The 24363-nt window shown below is 37.4% G+C and overlaps 2 non-coding genes across 2 annotated transcripts; both read right to left on the bottom strand.

The window, feature by feature from the left end:
* Positions 1-6086: 6086 nt before the first annotated feature.
* On the bottom strand, positions 6087-6194 carry LOC112760784 (small nucleolar RNA R71). Its single transcript, XR_003181207.1, has one exon. It is a non-coding gene; the product is annotated as a small nucleolar RNA R71 (small nucleolar RNA).
* Positions 6195-18868: 12674 nt separating this feature from the next.
* On the bottom strand, positions 18869-18976 carry LOC112761916 (small nucleolar RNA R71). The gene has a single exon (XR_003182286.1). It is a non-coding gene; the product is annotated as a small nucleolar RNA R71 (small nucleolar RNA).
* Between the last annotated feature and the right edge of the window lie 5387 nt (positions 18977-24363).

The following is a 24363-nucleotide window of genomic DNA, read 5'->3' on the forward strand; positions in this document are numbered from 1 at the left end:
ACTAAGCTTTTGAGGAGGAAAGATCTTGGCTAAGAAAGCCGTAACCAGCTTATCCCAAGAGTTCAGGCTATCTTTAGGTTGAGAGTCCAACCATATTCTAGCTCTGTCTCTTACAGCAAACGGGAAAAGCATAAGCCTGTAGACCTCGGGATCAACCCCATTGGTCTTAACAGTATCACAGATCTACAAGAATTCAGTTAAAAACTAAAAGGGATCTTCTAATGGAAGTCCATGAAACTTGCAGTTCTGTTGCATCAGAGAAACTAATTGAGGTTTAAGCTCAAAATTGTTTGCTCCAATGGCAGGGATTGAGATGCTTCTTCCATGTAAATTGGAATTAGGTGCAGTGAAGTCACCAAGCATCCTCCTTGCATTGTTATTATTTTCGGCCATATCTTCTTCTTTTTCGAAAATTTCTATCAGATTTTCTCCAGAGAGTTGTGCTTTAGCTTCCCTTAGCTTCCTCTTCAAAGTCCTTTCAGGTTCAGGATCAGCTTCAACAAGAATGTTCTTATCCTTGTTCCTGCTCATATGAAAAAGAAGAAGAAAGCAGAAAAGAAAATATCGAATCCTCTATGTCACAGTATAGAGATTCTTTTATGTGAGTAGAAGAAAGTAAGAATAGAAGAAGGAAAAGATGAGAATCCAAACACATGGGTGAAGATAGAAGTCTTAATGGATGAATAAATAAACAGAAGGAGATTAGAGATGAGAGAAGAATTCGAAAATTTAACAAAATAAAATAAAAATATTTTAAATTTAAATTTAAAATTTGAAAATTAAAATTGAAATTAAATTAAATTAAAATTAAAACAATTAGTTAATTAAAACGAAATTTTGAAAAAGAGGGAAGGAATTTTCGAAAATTAAAGGTAGAGAGTTAGTTGGGCAGTTTTGAAAAAGATATGATTGAAACAAAAAGATAAGATTGATTGAAAAAGATTTGAAAATCAATTTTAAAAAGATAAGAGGTTAGGGGAGAAGTTAGAAAGAATTTTGAAATTGATTTTGAAAAAGATATGATTGAAATTGAAAAAGATATGATAAGGAATTGAAAAGATTTAATTTTAAAAACTAAAGTTGATTACTTGACTAACAAGAAACAAAAAGATATGATTTTAAAATTTAAAGATTGAACCTTTTTTATTAGGTAAGTAACAAACTTAATATTTTTGAATCAATCACATTAATGGTTAGCATTGAATTTGAAAATATGGAATAAAAATAAGAAAAAGATTTTGAAATTTAATTTGAATATTTTCGAAAACATTAAAAAAATGAAAAAGATTTTGAAAATTTTTAAAAAGGAATTCGAAAATATGAAAAGAAAATTGAAAAAGATTTGATTTTGAAAAAGATTTTGAAAGAGATAAGATTTTTAAATTGAAAATTTGATTTGACTCATAAAAACAACTAGATTTAAAAAATTTTGAAAAAGTCAACTCAAATTTTCGAATTTGATGAGTGAAAAAGGGAAATATATTTTTTTATTTTTAAATTTTTTTTATGATGAGAGAGAGAAAAACATAAAATTGACACAATTCATGAAAATTATGAATCAAAACACCTAATGCATGCAAGAACACTTTGAATGTCAAGATGAACACCAAGAACACTTTGAAGATCAAGATGAACATCAAGACTTTATTTTTGAAGAATTTTTAAGAAAAGGAAACATGCAAGACACCAAACTTAAAGATTTTTAATTTTTAGACACTAAGAATTCAAGAATGCATATGAAAAACAAGAAAAGACATAAAGCAAGAAAATATGAAGATCAAACAAGAAGACTGGCCAAGAACGACTTGAAGATCATGAAGAATACAATGCATGAAATTTTCAAAAAAAAAAGTTTTTTTGAAAATTAAAAATATGCAATTGACACCAAACTTAAAACTTGACTCTAGACTCAAACAAGAAATAGAAAAATATTTTTGATTTTATGATTTTATAAAATTTTTTTTGTATTTTTCAAAAATTAATTTGGAAAAACGAAAAAGAATTTTTTTTTTATTTTTTTTCGAAAATAAGAATAATAGAAACAAAAGGTTAAAATTAAAATAAAGTTACCTAATCTGAGCAACAAGATGAACCGTCAGTTGTCCAAACTCGAACAATCCCCGGCAACGGCGCCAAAAACTTGGTGTGCGAAATCGTGATCATTCCTTCCTTGGTAACAGCGCTAAAAACTCAATACGCATGTTCATGATGTTAATTCTATTTCACAACTTCGTACAACTAACCAGCAAGTGCACTGGGTCGTTGATGAGCGGATAATTTATACGTTTTTTGGCATTGTTTTTACATAGTTTTCAGTATGATTTAGTTAGTTTTTAGTATATTTTTATTAGTTTTTAATTAAAATTCACATTTCTAGACTTTACTATGAGTTTGTGTGTTTTTCTGTGATTTCAGGTATTTTCTGGCTGAAATTGAGGGACTTGAGCAAAAATCAGATTTAGAGGTTGAAGAAAGACTGCAGATGTTGTTGGATTCTGACCTCCCTGCACTCAAAGTGGATTTTTTGGAGCTATAGAACTCCAAATGGCGCACTTTCAATTGCGTTGGAAAGTCGACATCCAGGGCTTTCTAGAAATATATAATAGTCCATACTTTGCCCGAGTTTAGATGACACAAACTGGCATTGAACGCCAGTTCCATGTTGCAGTCTGGCGTTCAGCGCCAGAAACAAGTTGCAAAGTGGAGTTCAACGCCAAAAACATGTTACAAACTGGCGTTCAACTCCAAGAATGACCTCTCCACGTGTAAACTTCAAGCTCAGCCCAAGCACACACTAAGTAGGTCCCGAAAGTGGATTTCTGCATCATTTACTTATTTCTGTAAACCCTAGTAACTAGTTTAGTATAAATAGGACTTTTTACTATTGTATTTACATCTTTAGTTTCATCTTTAGATCACGTTTGGGGGCTGGCCACTCGGCCGTGCCTGAACCTCATCACTTATGTATTTTCAACGGTAGAGTTTCTACACACCATAGATTAAGGTGTGGAGCCCTGCTGTTCCTCACGAATTAATACAAAGTACTACTGTTTTTCTATTCAATTCAACTTATTCCGCTTCTAAGATATTCATTCGCACTTCAACATGAATGTGATGATCATGATACTCATCATCATTCCCTATGAACGTGTGCCTGACAACCACTTTCGTTCTACCTTCGATTGAATGAGTATCTCTTGGATTTCTTAATCAGAATCTTCGTGGTGTAAGTTAGAACCCATGAATGGCCATTCTTGAGATCCGAAAAGTCTAAACCTTGTCTGTGGTATTCCGAGTAGGATCCGGGAAGGGATGGCTGTGACGAGCTTCAAACTCGCGAGTGCTGGGCGTAGTGACAGACGCAAAAGGATGGTGAATCCTATTCCGGTATGATCGAGAACATCCAGATGATTAGCCATGCAGTGACAGCGCATCGGACCATTTTCACAGAGAGGACGGGATGTAGCCACTGACAACGGTGATGCCCAATATACAGCTTGCCATGGAAAGGAGTAGGATTGATTGGATGAATTCAACAGGAAAGCAGAGGTTCAGAGGAACGAAAGCATCTCTATACGCTTATCTGAAATTCTCACCAATGAATTACATAAGTACCACTATCCTATTTTATATTTTATTTATCTTTTACTTATCAGTTCATAAAATCAATTTAATCCGCCTGACTGAGATTTATAAGATGACCATAGCTTGCTTCATACCAACAATCTCCGTGGGATTCGACCCTTACTCACGTAAGGTATTACTTGGACGACCCAGTGCACTTGCTGGTTAGTTGCGCGAAGATTGTGAAGTTATGTTTGGACCATGGTATTGTGCACACGTTTTTGGAGCCATTGCCAGGGAATCAATTTCGAACAACAATTTCACATCTAGATCACAATTTCGCACACCAAGTTTTTGGCGCCGTTGCCGGGGATTGTTCGAGTTTGGACAACTGACGGTTCATCTTGTTGCTCAGATTAGGTAACTTTATTTTAATTTTAACCTTTTTGATTTTATTATTCTCATTTTCGAAAAAAAATCAAAAAAATATTTTCTTCTTTTTCGTTTTTCCCAATTAATTCTTGAAAAATACAAAAAAATTTACAAAATCATAAAATCAAAAATATTTTTTGTGTCTCTTGTTTGAGTCTTAAGTCAAGTTTTAAGTTTGGTGTCAATTGCATCTTTTTAATTTTCTAAAAATTATTTTCGAAAATTTCATGCATTGCATTCTTCATGAATCTTCAAGTTGTTCTTGGCCAGTCTTCTTGTTTGATCTTCATATTTTCTTGTTTTGTGTCTTTTCTTGTTTTCATATGCATTCTTGAATTCTTAGTGTCTAAAAATTAAAATTTTTTTTAAGTTTGGTGTTTGGCATGTTTTCTTTTCTTGAAAATTTTTCAAAAATAAGTTCTTGGTGTTCATCTTGACATTCAAAGTGTTCTTGGTGTTCATCTTGACATTCATAGTATTCTTGCATGCATCACATGTTTTGATCCAAAATTTTCATGCATTGAGTCAATTTTGTGTTTTTCTCTTTCATCATTAAAAATTCAAAAATAAAAAAATATCTTTCCCTTTTTCACTCATAAATTTTCGAAGATTTGAGTTGACTTTTTTAAAACTTTTTAAAATTTAGTTGTTTCTTATGAGTCAAATGAAATTTTCAATTTAAAAATCCTATCTTTTTCAAAATCTTCTTCAAAAATCAAATCTTTTTCATTTTTTCTTATGTATTTTTGAAAATATTACTAACAATTAATGTGATTGATTCAAAAATGTAAAGTTTGTTACTTTCCTAATAAGAAAGGTTCAATCTTTAAATTTTAAAATCAAATCTTTTTGTTTCTTGTTAGTCAAGTAATCAAATTTAATTTTCAAAATCAAATATTTTTAAATTTCTTTTTCAAACCTTTTTCAAGATAATTTTCAATCATATCTTTTTCAATTTCAATCATATCTTTTTCGAAATCAAATTTAAAATCTTTTCTAACTTCTTTTCTAACTTTCTATCTTTTCAAAATTTGACTTTCAAATCTTTTTCAATCAATCTTATCTTTTTATTTCAATCACATCTTTTTCAAATTTCAATCTTATCTTTCCAAAATTTGATTTTCAAAATCTCTTAACCACTTAACTTTTTGTTTGATTCTTATCTTTTTCAAAACTGCCCAACTAACTTTCTACCTTTAAATTTCGAAAATCCTCCCTCTTTTTTTTCAAAATTCCTTTTTAATTAACTAATTGTTTTAAATTTTAATTTTTAATTTAATTTCAAACTTTAATTTTTGAAATTTAACTTTAAATTTAATTTTTATTTTTATTAATTTTTGAACTTCTCTCACCTCTCATCTCCTTCTATTTATTTATTCATCTACTAACACTTCTCTTCTACCCAAAAATTCGAACCCCATCCTCCTCTCTGTGTTCGAGTTTTTCTTCTTCTCTTCCTTACATTACATTCTTCTTTTCTTCTACTCACACAAGGGAACCGCTATACTGTGGTAAAAAGGATCCCTATTATTATTTTCGGTTCCCTCTTTTTTCATATGAGCAGGAGCAAGGACAAGAACATTCTTGTTGAAGCAGACCCTGAACCTGAAAGGACTCTAAAAAGGAAACTAAGAGAAGCTAAAATACAACTATCCAGAGACAACCTTACAGAAATTTTTGAACAGGAAGAAGAGATGGCAGCCGAAAATAATAATAATGCAAGGAGGATGCTTGGTGATTATACTACACCTACTTCCAAGTTTGATGGAAGAAGCATCTCAATCCCCACCATTGGAGCAAACAATTTTGAGCTGAAACCTCAATTAGTTTCTCTAATGCAACAGAACTGCAAATTCCATGGACTTCCATCAGAAGATCCCTACCAATTTTTAACTGAGTTCCTGCAAATCTGTAAGACTGTTAAGACTAATGGAGTAGATCCTGAAGTCTACAGGCTCATGCTTTTTCCTTTTGCTATAAGAGACAGAGCTAGAACATGGTTGGACTCACAACCTAAAGATAGCCTGAACTCTTGGGATAAGCTGGTCACGGCCTTCTTGGCTAAGTTCTTTCCTCCTCAAAAGCTGAGCAAGCTTAGAGTGGATGTTCAGACCTTCAAGCAAGAAGATGGTGAATCCCTCTATGAAGCTTGGGAAAGATACAAGCAGATGACCAAAAGGTGTCCTCCTGACATGCTTTCAGAATGGACCATTCTGGATATATTCTATTATGGTCTGTCTGAGTTCTCCAAGATGTCACTGGACCATTCTGCAGGTGGATCCATTCTCCTAAAGAAAACGCCTGTAGAAGCTCAAGAACTTATTGACATGGTTGCAAATAATCAATTCATGTATACTTCTGAGAGAAATTCCGTGAATAATGGGATGCCTCAAAAGAAGGGAGTTCTTGAAATTGATACTCTGAATGCCATATTGGCTCAGAATAAAATATTGACTCAGCAAGTCAATATGATCTCTCAGAGTCTGAATGGATTGAAGGAATCATCCAACAGTACTCAAGAGGCATCTTCTGAGGAAGAAGCTTATGATCTTGAGAACCCTGCAATAGCAGAGGTGAATTACATGGGTGAACCTTATGGAAATACCTATAATCCCTCATGGAGAAATCATCCAAATCTCTCATAGAAGGATCAACAAAAGCCTCAACAAGGCTTTAATAATGGTGGAAGAAACAGGTTTAGCAATAGCAAGCCTTTTCCATCATCTTCTCAGCAACAGACAGAGAACTCTGAACAAAATACCTCTAATTTAGCAAACTTAGTCTCTGATCTGTCCAAGGCTACTCTAAGTTTCATGAGTGAAACAAGGTCCTCCATAAGAAATTTGGAGGCACAAGTGGGCCAGCTGAGCAAGAAAATCACTGAAACACCTCCTAGTACTCTCCCAAGCAATATAGAAGAGAATCCAAAGAGAGAGTGCAAGGCCATTGATATATCAATCATGGCCAAACCCACAAAAGAGGAAGAGGACGTGAATCCAAGTGAGGAAGACCTCCTGGGACGTCCAGTGATCAACAAGGAGTTTCCCTCTGAGGAACCAAAGGAACCTGAGGCTCATCTAGAGACCATAGAGATTCCAATGAACCTCCTTATGCCCTTCATGAGCTCTGATGAGTATTCTTCTTTTGAAGAGAATGAGGATGTTACTGAAGAGCAAGTTGCCAAGTACCTTGGTGCAATCATGAAGCTGAATGCCAAATTATTTGGCAATGAGACTTGGGAAGATAAACCTCCCTTGCTCATCAATGAATTGAATGATCTGGATCAACTGACATTACCTCAGAAGAAACAGGATCCTGAAAAGTTCCTAATACCTTGTACCATAGGCACCATGACCTTTGAGAAGGCTCTATGTGACGTTGGGTCAGGGATAAATCTCATGCCACTCTCTGTAATGGAAAAACTGGGAATCCTTGAGGTACAGGCTGCCAATTTCTCATTAGAGATGGCAGACAAATCTATGAAAATGGCTTATGGACTAGTAGAGGACGTGCTAGTAAAGGTTGAAGGCCTTTACATCCCTGCTGATTTCATAATCCTAGATACTGGGAAGGATGAGGATGAATACATAATCCTTGGAAGACCCTTCCTAGCCACAGTAGGAGCTGTGATAGATGTTAACAGGGGAGAATCAGTCCTTCAATTGAATGGGGACAACCCTGTGTTTAAAACTCAAGGATCTCCTTCTGTAATAATGGAGAGGAAGCATGAAAAGCTTCTCTCAATACAGAGTCAACCAAAGCCCCCACAATCAAACTCTAAGTTTGGTGTTGGGAGGCCTCAGCCAAACTCTAAGTTTGGTGTTGAACTCCCATATCCAAACTCTAAGTTTGGTGTTGGGAATCTATAAAATTGACCTGATCACCTGTGTGGCTCCATGATAGCCCATTGTCAAGCTATTGAGATTAAAGAAGCGCTTGTTGGGAAGCAATCCAATTTTTTTTTATCTAATTTTATTTTTATTTTTATTGTTCTTTCATGTTTTATTAGGTTCATGATCATGTATGTGGAGTCACAAAATAAATACAAAAATTAAAAACAGAATAAAAAACAACAGAAGAAAAAGCACACCCTGGAGGAAGGACTTACTGGCGTTCAAACGCCAGTAAGGAGCATCTAGCTGGCGTTCAACGCCAGAACAGAGCATGGAGCTGGCGCTGAACACCAGAAACAAGTATGAAGCTGGCGTTCAACGCTAGAAACATGCTGCACATGGGCGTTGAACGCCCAGAACAAGCATCACTTCGGCGTTTAAACGCCAGAAATGCATGCAAGGGAATTTTGCATGCTTAATTAGTGCATGGATGTAAATCCTTGACACCTCAGGATATGTGGATCCCACAGGATCCCCACATACCTCCACTCACCTTCCCTCCTCATAATCCTATATCACCTCAATCTCTCTTCCCCATCACCTCTTCACCACTCACATCCATATCTTCTTCTTCTTCTTCTATTCTTTCTTCTTTTGCTCGAGGGCGAGCAACATTCTAAGTTTGGTGTAGTAAAAGCATAGCTTTTTTTTTTGTTTTTCCATAACCATTGATGGCACCTAAGGCCAAAGAAACCTCTAGAAAGAGGAAAGGGAAGACAAAAGCTTCCACCTCCGAGTCATAGGAGATGAAGAGATTCATCTCAAGGGTCTATAGCTCAGTGGTAGAACATTTGACTGTAAATCAAGAGATCTCTGAGATACCTCAGGGGATACATTTTCCTCCACACAATTATTGGGAGCAACTAAGGGTGGAACACCAAGAGCACTCCATCATCCTTCATGAAATTAGAGAAGATCAAAGAGCAATGAGGAAGGAGCAACAAAGACAAGGAAGAGACATAGAAGAGCTCAAGGACATCATTGGTTCCTCAAGAAGAAAACACCACCATCACTAAGGTGGACTCATTTCTTGTTCTTAAAATTTTCTGTTTTTCGTTTTCTATGTTAAATGTTTATCTATGTTTGTGTCTTATTACATGATCATTAGTATTTAAGTGTCTATGCCTTAAAGTTATGAATATGAATTCATCACCTCTCTTGAATGAAAAATGTTTTAATTACAAAAGAACAAGAAGTACATGGTTTCGAATTCATCCTTGAAACTAGTTTAATTATTTTGATGTGGTGACAATACTTTTTGTTTTTTGAATAAATGCCTGAACATTGCATATGTCTTTTGAAATTGATGTTTAAGAATGTTAAATATGTTAGCTCTTGAAAGAATGATGACAAGGAGACATGTTATTTGATAATCTGAAAAATTATAAAAATGATTCTTGAAGCAAGAAAAAGCAGTGAATACAAAAGCTTGCAGAAAAAAAAAAAGAAAAAGAAAAAGCAAGCAGAAAAAGTCAAAAGCTCTTAAAACCAAAAGGCAAGAGCAAAAAGCCAATAACCCTTAAAACTAAAAGGCAAGGGTAAATAAAAAGGATCCAAGGCTTTGAGCATCAGTGGATAGGAGGGCCTAAAGAAATAAAATCCTGGCTTAAGCGGCTAAACCAAGCTGTCCCTAACCATGTACTTGTGGCGTGAAGGTGTCAAGTGAAAACTTGAGACTGAGCGGTTAAAGTCAAGGTCCAAAGCAAAAAAAAAAAAAGAGTGTGCTTAAGAACCCTGGACACCTCTAATTGGGGACTTTAGCAAAGCTGAGTCACAATCTGAAAAGGTTCACCCAGTTATGTGTTTGTGGCATTTATGTATCCGATGGTAATACTGGAAAACAAAGTGCTTAGGGCCACGGCCAAGATTCATAAAGTAGCTGTGTTCAAGAATCAATATACTGAACTAGGAGAATCAATAACACTATCTGAACTCTGAGTTCCTATAGATGCCAATCATTCTGAACTTCAATGGATAAAGTGAGGTGCCAAAACTATTCAAGAGGCAAAAAGCTATAAGTCCCGCTCATCTGATTGGAACTAAGTTTCATTGATATTCTGGAATCTATAGTATATTCTCTTCTTTTTATCCTATTTGATTTTCAGTTGCTTGGGGACAAGCAACAATTTATGTTTGGTGTTGTGATGAGCGGATAATTTATACGCTTTTTGGCATTGTTTTTACATAGTTTTCAGTATGATTTAGTTAGTTTTTAGTATATTTTTATTAGTTTTTAATTAAAATTCACATTTCTGGACTTTACTATGAGTTTGTATGTTTTTCTATGATTTCAGGTATTTTCTGGCTGAAATTGAGGGACTTGAGCAAAAATCAGATTCAGAGGTTGAAGAAGGACTGCAGATGCTGTTGGATTCTGACCTCCCTGCACTCAAAGTGGATTTTCTGGAGCTACAAAACTCCAAATGGCGCGCTTCTAATTGCGTTGGAAAGTAGACATCCAGAGCTTTCCAGAAATATGTAATAGTTCATACTTTACCCGAGTTTAGATGATGCAAACTGGCGTTGAACGCCAGTTCCATGTTGCAGTCTGGCGTTCAGCGCCAGAAATAAGTTGCAAAGTGGAGTTCAAGCTTAGCCCAAGCACACACCAAGTGGGCCCCGGAAGTGGATTTCTGCATCATTTACTTATTTCTGTAAACCCTAGTAACTAGTTTAGTATAAATAGGACTTTTTACTATTGTATTTACATCTTTAGTTTCATCTTTAGATCACGTTTGGGGGCTGGCCATTCGGCCATTTCGGAACCTCATCACTTATGTATTTTCAATGGTAGAGTTTCTACACACCATAGATTAAGGTGTGGAGCCCTGCTGTTCCTCACGAATTAATACAAAGTACTTCTGTTTTTCTATTCAATTCAACTTATTCCGCTTCTAAGATATTCATTCGCACCTCAACATGAATGTGATGATCGTGACACTCATCATCATTCCCTATGAACGTGTGCCTGACAACCACTTTCGTTCTACCTTCGATTGAATGGGTATCTCTTGGATTTCTTAATCAGAATCTTCGTGGTATAAGTTAGAACCCATGGATGGCCATTCTTGAGATCCGGAAAGTCTAAACCTTGTCTATGGTATTTCGAGTAGGATCCGGGAAGGGATGGCTATGATGAGCTTCAAACTCGCGAGTGCTGGGCGTAGTGACAGACGCGAAAGGATGGTGAATCCTATTCCAGTATGATCGAGAACCTCCAGATGATTAGCCATTGGTGCACGAAATTGTGATCTCCAGGCTCGAACAAATCCTGGTAATGGCTCCAAAGCTTGGTGCTCTGATCTTAATTCATAATTGTCACAACTTCGATACAACTAACCAGCAAGTGCACTGGGTCGTCCAAGTAATACCTTACGTGAGTAAGGGTCGAATCCCACGGAGATTGTTGGTATGAAGCAAGCTATGGTCACCTTGTAAATCTCAGTCAGGCAGATATAAATTGATAATGGTGTTTTCGAATAGTATATAATAAAATAGGGATAGAGATACTTATGTAAATCATTGGTAGGAAATTCAGATAAGCGAATGGAGATGCTTTTCGTTCCTCTGAACCTCTGCTTTCCTGCTATCTTCATCCAATCAGTCTTACTCCTTTCCATGGCTGGCTTTATGCAAGGGCATCACCGTTGTCAGTGGCTACATCCCCTCCTCTCAGTGAATAATATGCTCACGCACCCTGTCACGGCACGGCTATTCATCTGTCGGTTCTCGATCATGCTGGAATAGGATTCACCCTCCTTTTGCGTCTGTCACTAACGCCCAGCATTCGCGAGTTTGAAGCTCGTCACAGTCATTCAATCATTGAATCCTACTCAGAATACCACAGACATGGTTTAGACCTTCCGGATTCTCTTGAATGCCGCCATCATTTTAGCTTACGCCACGAAGATTCCGGTTAAGAGATCTAAGAGATACTCATTCTAGCTTATTTCATGTAGAACGGAAGTGTTTGTCAGGCACGCGTTCATAAGGGAGAAGGATGATGAGCGTCACACATAATCATCACCTTCATCACGTTTTTAGGTGCGAATGGATATCTTAGAAGTGAAATAAGAAGAATTAAATAGAAAACAGTAGTACTTTGCATTAATCTTTGAGGAACAGCAGAGCTCCACACCTTAATCTATGGAGTGTAGAAACTCTACCGTTAAAAATACATAAGTGAAGGTCCAGGCATGGCCGAGATGGCCAGCCCCCTAAAACGTGATCAAAGGATCATAAGGTAATCCAAAGATCCAAAGATGGTCCAAAAGACTAGTAAAAGGTCCTATTTATAATAAACTAGCTACTAGGGTTTACATGAGTAAGTAATTGATGCATAAATCCACTTCCTGGGCCCACTTGGTGTGTGTTTGGGCTGAGCCTGAGTGTTGCACGTGCAGAGGCCATTTGTGGAGTTGAACGCCAGTTTCTGTGCCAGTTTGGGCGTTCAACTCTGGTTTTGGATCCTTTTCTGGCGCTGGACGCCAGATTTGGGCAGAAGGCTGGCATTGAACGCCAGTTTACGTCATCAATTCTTGGCCAAAGTATGAACTATTATATATTGCTGGAAAGCCCTGGATGTCTACTTCCCAACGCAATTGGAAGCGCGCCATTTTGAGTTCTGTAGCTCCAGAAAATCCACTTTGAGTGCAGGGAGGTCAGAATCCAACAGCATCAGCAGTCCTTTTTCAACCTCTGAATCTGATTTTTGCTCAAGTCCCTCAATTTCAGCCAGAAAATACCTGAAATCACAGAAAAACACACAAACTCATAGTAAAGTCCAGAAATGTGAATTTAACATAAAAACTAATGAAAACATCCCTAAAAGTAACTAGATCCTACTAAAAACATACTAAAAACAGTGTCAAAAAGCGTATAAATTATCCGCTCATCACAACACCAAACTTAAATTGTTGCTTGTCCCCAAGCAGCTGAAAAGCAAATAGGATAAAAAGAAGAGAATATACTATAAATTCCAAACTATCAATGAAACATAGTTTCAATCATATGAGCGGGACTTATAGCTTTTTGCCTCTTAAATAGTTTTGGCATCTCACTTTATCCATTGAAGTTTAGAATGATTGGCATCTATAGGAACTTCAGATTTCGAATAGTGTTATTGACTCTCCTAGTTCAGTATGATGATTCTTGAACACAGCTTCTTTATGAGTCTTGGCCGTGGCCCTAAGCATTTTGTTTTCCAGTATTACCACCGGATACATAAATGCCACAGACACATAATTGGGTGAACCTTTTCAGATTGTGACTCAGCTTTGCTAGAGTCCCCAATTAGAGGTGTCCAGGGTTCTTAAGAACACTCTTTTTTTGCTTTGGACCTTGACTTTAACCGCTCAGTCTCAAGTTTTCACTTGACACCTACACGCCACAAGCACATGGTTAGGGACAGCTTGGTTTAGCCGCTTAGACCGGGATTTTATTCCTTTAGGCCCTCCTATCCACTGATGCTCAAAGCCTTGGGATCCTTTTTATTTTGCCCTTGCCTTTTGGTTTTAAGGGTTATTGGCTTTTTCTGCTTGCTTTTTCTTTTTCTTTCTATTTTTTTTTTCGCCCCCTTTTTTTTTTTTCTGCAAGCTTTGTTCTTTGCTGCTTTTTCTTGCTTCAAGAATCATTTTTATGAGTTTTCAGATTATCAAATAACATGTCTCCTAGTCATCATTCTTTCAAGAGCCAACATATTTAACATTCTTAAACAACAACTTCAAAAGACATATGCACTGTTCAAGCATACATTCAGAAAACAAGAAGCATTGTCACCACATCAATATAATTAAGCTAAGTTCAAGGATAAATTCGAAACTCATGTACTTCTTGTTCTTTTGAATTAAAACATTTTTCATTTAAGAGAGGTGATGGATTCATAGGACATTCATATCTTTAAGACAAAGTTACTAACTACTAATGATCATGTAATGAAGGCACAAACATAGATAAGCACATATCATAGGAAACGAAAAACAGAGAAAATAAGAACAAGGAATGAATCCACCTTAGTGATGTCCTTGAGCTCTTCTATGTCTCTTCCTTGTCTTTGTTGCTCCTCCCTCATTGCTTTTTGATCTTCTCTTATTTCATGAAGGATGATGGAGTGCTCTTGATGTTCCACCCTTAGTTGCTTCCAATAATTGTGTGGAAGAAAATGTATCCCTTGAGGTATCTCAGGGATCTCTTGATTTGCAGTCAAATGTTCTACCACTGAGCTATAGACCCTTGATGGAAGCTTTTGTCTTCCCTTTCCTCTTTCTAGAGGTTTCTCTGGCCTTAGGTGCCATCAATGGTTATGGAAAAAACAAAAAAGCTATGCTTTTACCACACCAAACTTAGAATGTTGCTCGCCCCCGAGCAAAAGAAGAAAGAATAGAAGAATAAAAAGAAGATATGGAGGAGATGGATGGGAGGGTGTATTCGGCCATATGGGTGGGATTGGGTGGGAGAGAGAGAGAGATGTTGAATTTTGAAGGTAGTGGGTGTATGGATGTGAGTGGTAAATGGAAAGTAGAAGGGATGATCATGAATGGGAAGAGAGATGATGAGGTAGGTGGGGATACTGTGGGGTCCACAGATCCTGAGGTGTCAAGGCATTTACATCCCTGCACCAATTTAGGCATGCAAAATGCCCTTGCACACAACTCTGGCGTTCAGCGCCAGGTTGGTGCCCATTTTGGGCGTTCAACGCCCATTTGCTGCCATTTCTGGCGTTGAATGCCAGAACCATGCTTGTTCTGGGCGTTCAGCGCCAGGATGCTCCCATTCTGGGCGTTCAGCGCCAGAACTATGCTCTGTTCTGGCGTTTGAACGCCAGACAGATGCTCCTCCAGGGTGTGATTTTTCTTCTGCTGTTTTTGATTCCGTTTTTGATTTTTTTGTTTATTTTGTGACTCCACAAGATCATTGATGAGCGGATAATTTATACGCTTTTTGACATTGTTTTTAGTATGTTTTTAGTAGGATCTAGTTACTTTTAGGGATGTTTTTAATAGATTTTGTGTTAAATTCACATTTCTGGACTTTACTATGAGTTTGTGTATTTTTTTGTAATTTCAGGTATTTTCTGGCGGAAATTGAGGGACTTGAGCAGAAATCAGATTCAGAGGTTGAAAAAGGACTGCTGATGCTGTTGGATTCTGACCTCCCTGCACTCAAAGTGGATTTTCTGGAGCTACAGAACTCGAAATGGCGCGCTTCCAATTGAGTTGGAAAGTAGACATCCAGGGCTTTCCAGCAATATATAATAGTCCATACTTTGGCCAAGAATTGACAACGTAAACTGGCGTTCAACGCCAGCTTTCTACCCAAATCTGGCGTCCAGCGCTAGAAAAGGATCCAAAACCAGAGTTGAACGCCCAAACTGGCACAAAAACTGGCGTTCAACTCCACAAATGGCCTCTGCACGTGCAACACGTAAGCTCAGCCCAAACACACACCAAGTGGGCCCCGGAAGTGGATTTATACATCAAATACTTACTCATGTAAACCCTAGTAGCTAGTTTATTATAAATAGGACCTCTTACTATTGTATTAGGCATCTTTGGACGTCTGGTTCTTAGATCAGAAGGGCTGGCCATCTCGGCCATGCCTGGACCTTCACTTATATATTTTTAATGGTAGAGTTTCTACACTCCATAGATTAAGGTGTGGAGCTCTGCTGTTCCTCAAAGATTAATGCAAGTACTACTGTTTTCTATTCAATTCTTCTTATTTCTCTTCTAAGATATCCATTCGCACCCAAGAACGTGATGAAGGTGATGATTATGTGTGACGCTCATCATCCTTCTCCCTTATGAACGCGTGCCTGACAAACACTTCTGTTCTACATGAATTAAGCTAGAATGAGTATCTCTTAGATCTCCTAACCGGAATCTTCGTGGCGTAAGCTAGAATGATGGCGGCATTCAAGAGAATCCGGAAGGTCTAAACCTTGTCTGTGGTATTCTGAGTAGGATTCAATGATTGAATGACTGTGACGAGCTTCAAACTCGCGAGTGCTGGGCGTTAGTGACAGACGCAAAAGGAGGGTGAATCCTATTCCAGCATGATCGGGAACCGACAGATGAATAGCCGTGCCGTGACAGGGTGCGTGAGCATATTATTCACTGAGAGGAGGGGATGTAGCCACTGACAACGGTGATGTCCTTGCATACAGCCAGCCATGGAAAGGAGTAAGACAGATTGGATGAAGATAGTAGGAAAGCAGAGGTTCAGAGGAACAAAAAGCATCTCCATTCGCTTATCTAAAATTCCTACCAATGAATTACATAAGTATCTCTATCCCTATTTTACTATATAATATTCGAAAACACCATTATCACTTTATATCTACCTGACTGAGATTTACAAGGTGACCATAGCTTGCTTCATACCAACAATCTCCGTGGGATTCGACCCTTACTCACGTAAGGTATTACTTGGACGACCCAGTGCACTTGCTGGTTAGTTGTATCGAAGTTGTGACAATTATGAATTAAGATCAGAGCACCAAGCTTTGGAGCCATTACCAGGATTTGTTCGAGCCTGGAGATCACAATTTCGTGCACCAAGTTTTTGGCGCTGTTGCCGGGGATTGTTTGAGTTTGGACAACTGACGGCTCATCTTGTTGCTCAGATTAGGTAATTTTCTTTTTGTTTTCTATTCACAAATTTTTCAAAAATATTTCAAAATTTTCTCCTTTGTTTTCGAAAAAATTTTTATTCAAAATTTTTAAGAATGAATTCTAGTGTTTCATGAAGCATGCTAAAGCCTGGCTGGCTGTAAAGCCATGTCTAAATTCTTTTGGACTGAGGTTTTGGATTAAAATTGAATGAATTACATTCATATGTTTGCTGAAGCTTGGCTGGCCATTGGCCATGTCTAGTGTTTTGGACTGAAGCTTTCATTGAAAGCTTGGCTGGCTAGTGAGCCATATCTAATTCCTGGACTGAAGCTTTAGACTAACATGGTAAGATTCTTGGAATTCATATTAAAAATTTTGGAATCCTTATTTTTCCTTTTTCTAAATAATTTTTCAAAAAATATAAAATAAAAATAAAAAAAAATTAGAAAATCATAAAAATCAAAAAAATATTTTTGTGTTTCTTGTTTGAGTCTTGAGTCATGTTATAAGTTTGGTGTCAATTGCATATGTATCTTGCATTTTTCGAAAATTTCATGCATTCATAGTGTTCTTCATGATCTTCAAGTTGTTCTTGGTAAGTCCTCTTGTTTGATCTTGATGATTTTTTGTTTTGTGTTGTATGTTGTTTTTCATATGCATTCTTGAATTCTTAGTGCGTAAGCATTAAAGAATTCTAAGTTTGGTGTCTTGCATGTTTTCTTTGCATTAAAAATTTTTCAAAAATATGTTTTTGATGTTCATCATGATCTTCATAGTGTTCTTGGTGTTCATCTTGACATTCATAGCATTCTTGCATGCATTCATTGTTTTGATCTAAAAAATTTCATGCATTGCATAATTTTCATGTTTTCATAAAAATTTCAAAAATCAAAAAAATATCTTTCCCCTTTTCTCTCATCAAATTCGAAAATCGAGTTGACTTTTTCAAAAATTTTTAAAAATCAAATTGTTTCTCATGAGTCAAATCAAATTTTCAATTTGAAAATCTTATCTTTTTCAAAATCTTTTTCAAAAATCAAATCTTTTTCAAAATTCTTAGTTATTTTCGAAAATTGCAAAAATATTTTTCAAAAATCTTTTTCTTATTTTTATATAAAATTTTCGAAAATAACTAATCAACTAATGTTTTGATTCAAAAATTTGAAGTTTGTTACTTGCTTGTTAAGAAAGATTCAAATTTTAAGTTCTAGAATCATATCTTGTGATTTCTTATGAATCAAGTCATTAATTGTGATTTTAAAAATCAAATCTTTTTCAAAAACTAATTTCTATCATATCTTTTCAAAAATATCTTCTTATCTTATCTTTTTCAAAAATATCTTTTCAAAATATCTTTTCTAACTTCCTAACTTCTTATCTTTTCAAAATTTGTTTCAACTAACTAACTAACTTTTTGTTTGTTTCTTAACTTTTTCAAAACTACCTAACTAACTCTCTCTCTCTCTCTAATTTTCGAAAATATCTCCCCTCTTTTTCAAAAATTTCTTTTTTATTAACTAATTATTTTTATTTTTAAATTTTAAAAATTTTTCGAAAATTTCTAACATTTTTTCAAAAACCATTTTTCAAAAATCACTAACTCCTTTTCAAAATAATTTTCAAAAATTATACCTCCCCCATCCTATTCTATTTATTCGTTCATATCCTAACATCTCATCTCACATCTCTTCCATTCTCACAGTTGTGTTTCTTCCTTTATATTACATTCTTTGTCTCCCCCTTTTCTTCCACTCACAAAGGGATCCCTATACTGTGGTATAAAGGATCTCTATTATTATTATTATTATTTTTCTGTGCCTTCTTCTTTGTCATATGAGCAGGAGCAAGGATAAGAACATTCTTGTGGAAGCAGATCCAGAACCTGAAAGGACTCTAAAGAGAAAATTAAGAGAAGCTAAAATACAACAATCCAGAGATAACCTTTCAGAAATTTTCGAACAGGCAGAGGAGATGGCAGCCGAAAATAATGATAATGTAAGGAAGATGCTTGGTGACTTTACTGCACCTAATTCCAATTTACATGGAAGAAGCATCTCCATTCCTGCCATTGGAGCAAACAACTTTGAGCTGAAACCTCAATTAGTTTCTCTAATGCAGCAGAACTACAAGTTTCATGGACTTCCATCCGAAGATCCTTTTCAGTTCTTAACTGAATTCTTGCAGATATGTGATACTGTTAAGACTAATGGAGTAGATCCTGAAGTCTACAGGCTCATGCTTTTCCCTTTTGCTGTAAGAGACAGAGCTAGATTATGGTTGGATTCTCAACCCAAAGACAGCCTGAACTCTTGGGATAAGCTGGTCACGGCTTTCTTAGCCAAGTACTTTCCTCCTCAAAAGCTGAGCAAGCTTAGAGCTGATGTTCAAACCTTCAGACAGAAAGAAGGTGAATCTCTCTATGAAGCTTGGGAAAGATACAAACAGTTGACCAAAAAGTGTCCTTCTGACATGCTTTCAGAATGGACCATCCTGGATATATTCTATAATGGTTTATCTGAGCTATCAAAGATGTCACTGGACACTTCTGCAGGTGGATCCATTCACCTAAAGAAAACGCCTGCAGAAGCTCAAGAACTCATTGACATGGTTGCTAATAACCAGTTCATGTACACTTCTGAAAGGAATCCTGTGAATAATGGGACGCCTATGAAGAAGGGAGTTCTTGAGGTTGATACTCTGAATGCCATATTGGCTCAGAACAAAATATTGACTCAGCAAGTCAATATGATCTCTCGGAGTCTGCATGGAATGCAAGCTGCATCCAACAGTACTCAAGAGGCATCTTCTGAAGAAGAAGCCTATGATCCTGAGAACCCTGCAACAGCAGAGGTACATTACTTAGGTGAACCTTATGGAAACACCTATAACTCAACATGGAGAAATCATCCAAATTTCTCATGGAAGGATCAAAAGCCTCAACAAGGCTTTAATAATGGTGGAAGAAACAAGTTTAGCAATAGCAAGCCTTTTCCATCAGCAACTCAGCAACAGACAGAGAACTCTGAACAAAATGCTTCTAATTTAGCAAATCTAGTCTCTGATCTGTCTAAGGCCACTGTAAGTTTCATGAATGAAACAAGGTCTTCCATTAGAAATCTGGAAGCACAAGTGGGCCAGCTGAGTAAAAGGATCACTGAAATCCCTCCTAGTACTCTCCCAAGCAATACAAAAGAGAACCCAAAAGGAGAGTGCAAGGCCATTGACATAAGCGCCATGGCCGAACCTCTGAGGAGAGGAGAGGACGTGAATCCCAAGGAGGAATACCTCCAAGGACGTCCAGTGATCAATAAGGAGCTTCCCTCTGAGGAACCAAAGGACTCTGAGGCTCATCTAGAGACCATAGAGATTCCATTGAACCTCCTTATGCCCTTCATGAGCTCTGATGAGTATTCCTCTTCTGAAGAGAATGAGGATGTCACTGAAGAGCAAACTGCCAAGTTTCTTGGTGCAATCATGAAGCTGAATGCCAAATTGTTTGGCATTGATACTTGGGAAGTTGAACCTCCCTTGTTCATCAATGAACTGAGTGATCTGGATCAACTGACATTACCTCAGAAGAGACAGGATCCTGGAAAGTTCATAATACCATGTACCATAGGCACCATGATCTTTAAGGCTCTGTGTGACCTTGGTTCAGGTATAAACCTCATGCCCCTCTCTGTAATAGAGAAACTGGGAATCTATGGGGTGCAAGCTGCTAAAATCTCACTAGAGATGGCAGACAGCTCAAGAAGACAGGCTTATGGACAAGTAGAAGATGTATTGGTAAAGGTTGAGAGCCTTTACATACCTACTGATTTCATAGTCCTGGATACTGGAAAGGAAGAGGATGAATCCATCATCCTAGGAAGACCTTTCCTGGCCACAGCAAGAGCTGTGATTGATGTTGACAGAGGTGAAATAGTCCTTCAATGGAATGAGAACTCCCTTGTATTCAAAACTCAAGGATCTCCCTCTGCAACCATGGAGAGGAAGCAGAAAAAGCTTCTCTCAAAGTAGAGTCAACCAGAGCCCCCACAGTCAAACTCTAAGTTTGGTGTTGGGAGGCCACAACCAAACTCTAAGTTTGGTGTTGAACTCCCATATCCAAACTCTAAGTTTGGTGTTGGAGAGTCTCAACAAAGCTCTGCACATCTGTGAGGCTCCATGAGAGCCCACTGTCAAGCTATTGACATTAAAGAAGCGCTTGTTGGGAGGCAACCCAATTTTTATTTATCTAACTATATTTTCCTTAGTTATATGTCTTTGTAGGTTCATGATCATGTGAAGTCACAAAATAAATATAAAAATTGAAAACGAAATCAAAAACAGCAGAAGAAAAATCACACCCTGGAGGAGCATCTGTCTGGCATTCAAACGCCAGAACAGAGCATAGTTCTGGCGCTGAACGCCCAGAATGGGAGCATCCTGGCGCTGAACGCCCAGAACAAGCATGGTTCTGGCGTTCAATGCCAGAAATGGCAGCAAAGGGGCGTTGAACGCCCAAAATGGGCACCAACCTGGCGCTGAACGCCCAGAGTTGTGTGCAAGGGCATTTTACATGCCTAAATTGGTGCAGGGATGTAAATGCCTTGACACCTCAGGATCTGTGGACCCCACAGGATCCCCACCTACCTCATCATCTCTCTTTCCATTCATGATCATCCCTTCTTTTTTTTTCCATTTACCACTCACCTCCATACACCCAATACCTTCAAAAATTCAACATCTCTCTCCCACCCAATCCCACTCATATGGCCGAATACACACTCCCATCCATCTCCTCCATATCTTCTTCTTATTCTTCTATTCTTTCTTCTTTTGCTCGAGGGCGAGCAACATTCTAAGTTTGGTGTGGTAAAAGCACAGCTTTTTTGTTTTTTCCATAACCATTGATGGCACCTAAGGCCAGAGAAAACCTCTAGAAAGAGGAAAGGGAAGACAAAAGCTTCCATCAAGGGTCTATAGCTCAGTGGTAGAACATTTGACTGCAAATCAAGAGATCCCTGAGATACCTCAAGGGATACATTTTCTTCCACACAATTATTGGAAGCAACTAAGGGTGGAACATCAAGAGCACTCCATCATCCTTCATGAAATCAGAGAAGATCTAAAAGCAATGAAGGAGGAGCAGCCAAGGCAAGGAAGAGACATAGAAGAGCTCAAGGACATCACTAAGGTGGACTCATTCCTTGTTCTTACTTTCTCTGTTTTTCATTTTCTATGTTATGTGCTTATCTATGTTTGTGTCTTCATTACATGATCATTAGTAGTTAGTAATTCTGTCTTAAAGTTATGAATGTCCTATGAATCCATCACCTCTCTTAAAATAAAAACTGTTTTAATTCAAAAGAACAAGAAGTACATGAGTTTTGAATTTATCCTTGAACTTAGTTTAATTATATTGATGTGGTGATAATGCTTCTTGTTTTCTGAATGTATGCTTGAACAGTGCATATGTCTTTTGAAGTTGTTGTTTAAGAATGTTAAATATGTTGGCTCTTGAAAGAATGATGACTAGGAGACATGTTATTTGATAATCTGAAAAATCATAAAAATGATTCTTGAAGCAAGAAAAAGCAGCAAAGAGCAAAGCTTGCAAAAAAAAAAAAAGGCGAAAAAAAAAATAGAAAGAAAAAGCAAGCAGAAAAAGTCAAAAGCTCTTAAAACCAAAAGGCAAGAGCAAAAAGCCAATAACCCTTAAAACCAAAAGGCAAGGGCAAATAAAAAGGATCCCAAGGCTTTGAGCATCAGTGGATAGGAGGGCCTAAAGGAATAAAATCCTGGTCTAAGCGGCTAAACCAAGCTGTCCCTAACCATGTGCTTGTGGCGTGTATGTGTCAAGTGAAAACTTGAGACTGAGCGGTTAAAGTCAAGGTCCAAAGCAAAAAAAGAGTGTGCTTAAGAACCCTGGACACCTCTAATTGGGGACTTTAGCAAAGCTGAGTCACAATCTGAAAGGGTTCACCCAATTATGTGTCTGTGGCATTTATGTATCCGGTGGTAATACTGGAAAACAAAGTGCTTAGGGCCACGGCCAAGACTCATAAAGAAGCTGTGTTCAAGAATCATCATACTGAACTAAGAGAGTTAATAATACTATTCGAAATCTGAAGTTCCTATAGATGCCAATCATTCTGAACCTCAATGGATAAAGTGAGATGCCAAAACTATTCAAGAGGCAAAAAGCTATAAGTCCCGCTCATATGATTGAAGCTCTGTTTCCTTGATAGTTTGGAATTTATAGTATATTATATTCTTTTTATCCTATTTTGATTTTCAGTTGCTTGGGGACAAGCAACAATTTAAGTTTGGTGTTGTGATGAGCGGATAATTTATACGCTTTTTGACATTATTTTTAGTATGTTTTTAGTAGGATCTAGTTACTTTTAGGGATGTTTTTAATAGATTTTGTGTTAAATTCACATTTCTGGACTTTACTATGAGTTTGTGTATTTTTCTGTAATTTCAGGTATTTTCTGGCTGAAATTGAGGGACTTGAGCAGAAATCAGATTCAAAGGTTGAAAAAGGACTGCTGATGCTGTTGGATTCTGACCTCCCTACACTCAAAGTGGATTTTCTGGAGCTACAGAACTCGAAATGGTGCGCTTCCAATTGCGTTGGAAAGTAGACATCCAGGGCTTTCCAGCAATATATAATAGTCCATACTTTGGCCAAGAATTGACGACGTAAACTGGCGTTCAACGCCAGCTTTCTACCCAAATCTGGCGTCCAGCGCCAGAAAAGGATCCAAAACCAGAGTTGAACGCCCAAACTGGCACAAAAACTGGCGTTCAACTCCACAAATGGCCTCTGCACGTGCAACACTTAAGCTCAGCCCTAACACACACCAAGTGGGCCCCGGAAGTGGATTTATACATCAAATACTTACTCATGTAAACCCTAGTAGCTAGTTTATTATAAAGAGGACCTCTTACTATTGTATTAGACATCTTTGGACGTCTGGTTCTTAGATCAGAGGGGCTGGCCATCTCGGCCATGCCTGGACCTTCACTTATGTATTTTTAACGGTAGAGTTTCTACACTCCATAGATTAAGGTGTGGAGCTCTGCTGTTCCTCAAAGATTAATGCAAGTACTACTGTTTTCTATTCAATTCTTCTTATTTCTCTTCTAAGATATCCATTCGCACCCAAGAACGTGATGAAGGTGATGATTATGTGTGACGCTCATCATCCTTCTCCCTTATGAACGCGTGCCTGACAAACACTTCTGTTCTACATGAATTAAGCTAGAATGAGTATCTCTTAGATCTCCTAACCGGAATCTTCGTGGCGTAAGCTAGAATGATGGCGGCATTCAAGAGAATCCAGAAGGTCTAAACCTTGTTTGTGGTATTCTGAGTAGGATTCAATGATTGAATGACTGTGACGAGCTTCAAACTCGCGAGTGCTGGGCGTTAGTGACAGACGCAAAAGGAGGGTGAATCCTATTCCAGCATGATCGGGAACCGACAGATGAATAGCCGTGCCGTGACAGGGTGCGTGAGCATATTATTCACTGAGAGGAGGGGATGTAGCCACTGACAACGGTGATGCCCTTGCATACAGCCAGCCATGGAAAGGAGTAAGACAGATTGGATGAAGATAGCAGGAAAGCAGAGGTTCAGAGGAACAAAAAGCATCTCCATTCGCTTATCTAAAATTCCTACCAATGAATTACATAAGTATCTCTATCCCTATTTTACTATATAATATTCGAAAACACCATTATCACTTTATATCTACCTGACTGAGATTTACAAGGTGACCATAGCTTGCTTCATACAACAATCTCCGTGGGATTCGACCTTACTCACGTAGTATTACTTGACGACCAGTGACTTGCTGGTTATTGTATCG

This window comes from Arachis hypogaea, chromosome 16, assembly GCF_003086295.3.
Source record: "Arachis hypogaea cultivar Tifrunner chromosome 16, arahy.Tifrunner.gnm2.J5K5, whole genome shotgun sequence".
In the NCBI taxonomy this organism is placed as follows: Eukaryota; Viridiplantae; Streptophyta; class Magnoliopsida; order Fabales; family Fabaceae; genus Arachis; species Arachis hypogaea.